This window comes from Elephantulus edwardii, unplaced genomic scaffold (genome assembly GCF_000299155.1).
Source record: "Elephantulus edwardii isolate Elephantulus edwardi_28Jun2011 unplaced genomic scaffold, EleEdw1.0 scaffold00046, whole genome shotgun sequence".
In the NCBI taxonomy this organism is placed as follows: Eukaryota; Metazoa; Chordata; class Mammalia; order Macroscelidea; family Macroscelididae; genus Elephantulus; species Elephantulus edwardii.
The window spans coordinates 2,506,780-2,509,968 of record NW_006399796.1 but is presented as its reverse complement, the minus strand read 5'-3'; the positions used below and the strand labels follow the sequence as shown (position 1 = coordinate 2,509,968).

Genomic DNA, 3,189 nt, shown 5'->3' with positions numbered 1-3,189 from the left:
CTTTTTAATTTTTGAGGAAGACTCGGTAGTTGAGAGTGAAGAGCGCGGCGCGTTCCTCGCTGCTGAAGCCGTTCATGGTGCTGGGTGAGCCGCGGATTAACCCTATGCGGAGCCCGCACGAGGTGCCTGCTGACCAAGACGCCTTGGCTCATTATAGTAACAGATGCATAATTCAAGAATTAACAATCTGTTTGTATATTCACTCTAATTTGGCATTCTGCATTACACATAATACTGCTAAGTGCACATGTTGAACCTTCCCACATTGCGACTTGGTAGTGTCTAACAATTCATAGATGGCATGCTGAATCTTTCCTATATAACTTTACAATTCATCTTGACCATTAAAGATGAGCATTTTTTAAATTAGATTTCATCTATTTGATTACAGTTGTAGTCATTCTACGTATAACAGAAGGGAACATTTTAAAAAAAAAACTCTTCATTCCAATCCTTGCCAAACCTGTATGTTACAGAGTAGAACTACTCCACAGGACTTCCTTAGGCCATAATATTTCAGGAAACAGATTTCCAAGGATTCTTTCCATAGTTCACCTGTGAGAGTCCAAACTTCCAATTCTTAAGTTAGCTATTGATTAGAAACCATTTAATCTCTCCAGGAATTTACATATAATAAAAACTTAGATAAAAACCTATCAAAATAAAACCCATTGTCATGGAATTATTTCTAACTCATAGTGACCTTCTATAGGGTTTCCGAGGCTGTAAATCTTTGTGGGAAGAGACTGTTCCTCTTTCTCCTGTAAAGCGACTGGTGGGTTTGAAAGTTTGAATCACCAATCACGTAGCATACTGCCAAATTATGGGCTACAATACCAGTGCTCCTTACATGTTGTCAACTATATTAAAATAATTTCTTTCTCAGTGATAATATATGTCAAACTAAAATATGATATGCAATTACTGTGCTTTTCATTTGATTTAAGTAGGGATCGGGAACAAGTATAATATGACCTGGATATCTGTCATCGTTGTTGGCTTATCTCAAGTCAACTATAGCTCATTATGACCCTATGGACAATAGATCAAAACTTTTACTTAGTCTTCATCACTCTCAAGCTCTCTGCCAAGCTGACACTCATTGTTGCAGTCACTTGGTCAAGCAACCTTAGCATCTTTCTCTCTCTCGCTCTCTCTCTCTCTCTCTTTTTTTTTTTTTTGTTACCCTCTTCATCATTTTGGAAATAGTAGAGGACAATAGTATTTGGAACTATGAAAATATAAGCACATTAAAAGAAGCTTATGTTTATTGATTTGACATAGTTTTTTTGTCACAGTTTACTGCTTTCTCTGGGTCTTGAATAAAAGCTAAGTATGCATACATCCTGTGCAAGTGTCCTGGATAGTGCAATGGCCAAGTGTGTGGATACTAACAAAAAGGTTATTGGTTTAAATCCTACTAATGACTCTGCAGGGAGCTCTGATGTCTGTTGGTAAGAAGCTGCACTTCAATCCCAAAAACCATGTGATATGAATCCACCAGCAGCTCCATGGGAGAAGGATGGACAATCTCCTCCCATGCAATTAACTGCCTTTGAAAATTGGCCAGAGGATGAGCTGTGGGTTGATTCTCACTCGAAGGCAAACAACAACAATAACTCTGGATGAGAAAAATCTAGCAATCTGCTCTCAAAAACTACAACTAAGAAAACTCTTGAGTAGTTGTACTTTGTCATATGAAACTGGGATAAATCTGAATTGACTTGAGAGTAAACAACCACAACATGACCTATACAGGTAACTCCTAAAACTAGAAGTTCAGATATTAATACTACAACCAAAATAAATACAAAACGATGTTGTTTGGATACTATATAGTTGAAGAAATGTCAATGGATTTTACATATTTATTAATGCTGATCTTATACTGAAAAGATGCTATGTACTTCTTTCAAACTAAATAGAGTTGTAAAATATCATTGGAATACACTCAATCACATGATGGGCTATTCTGTTCTGAGGTCCCTTCCTCTTATTTTCTTTACCCTTCCTTGCATTTACTGTCATTTCTTCATAGAGAGCTATCCTCTTCTTGGTTCTTAACTGCCAAGTACCACTACCTTGTCTTTAAGGGCTTGTAACTCTAAGTCCACTTCTATGACTCCTAGACTGTTAACTTGATAAGTGCTTTGCTAACTTTTGTCTCATAATTTCTAACCTAAATATATTGAAATATATATATATATATATATATATATATATATATGTAAGTACATATTTAGATAGATAGATAGATAGATAGATAGATAGATAGATAGATAGATAGATAGATAGATAGATATTCTGCTTTCAGGTAAGATACCTCGAATATCAGCAATGATGTCTCTTTTTCACGTGTTTTGAATCTAAATTGAATTTATGGTAGTTCCTAGAAATGCTGATGTTGTCAGCATTTTATTTAATTTTACTTAAATCCACAATATCCAGCAGTCAAGAACTCAAAAGATAAGATACACTCTCTTGGGACAATCTGCTGTGAAGGACGACCTCTCCTAAGTTAAGTGCTTAAGATCAATGATGTCAGTTTAAAGATGAAAGTGCACAAGATTTAAACCATGGTGTTTTCAATTACTTCTTATGTATCTGAAAGTTGAACAATAAATAAGGATCACAGGCGATGTCTTTGAAATGTGATGTTGGAGGAGAGCATTGCATATCCCATGAACTAACAAAAGAACAAACGTGTCTGTCTTGGAGGAAGTGGAACTATGGTGCTCCTTAGAGGAGAGAATGATGAAACTTTGCCTTATGTACTTCGAGCATGTTGTCATGAGGAGCCTGTCCTTGGAAAAAGGTATTATACCACAAAAGGGTGAGGGTCAAAGAAAGAAGCTCAGGAAGGTGGATTGGCATTATGCCTGTAGCAATGGGCTCTAGTTCATCAGAGATAACGAGGATGGTGCAGAACAGGGCAAACTTTAGATCAATTCTTCATAGATTTGCTATGAGTTGTAGTAAACTTGATGTCACGTGATTATGATCACAATATAACATTACAGAGAATTACTGAAGGATGTGTTGGGACAGAGAGCTTATAGATTTAAAAACCCTACAACTGAAGTTAGGCTTGTGGAATCTTTAAGGTGCAGGGGATCCTGACTGGACCGAGATATTAGCTTCGCTTAATCAAACATTTTGCCTTTCCCCCCAAAAATCTCTGAAAAAAGT

General features: G+C 36.5%; 1 pseudogene; it reads right to left on the bottom strand.

Moving 5' to 3' along the window:
* Positions 1–76, bottom strand: part of LOC102877098 — a 1,543-nt pseudogene extending 1,467 nt beyond the window's left edge.
* Between the last annotated feature and the right edge of the window lie 3,113 nt (positions 77–3,189).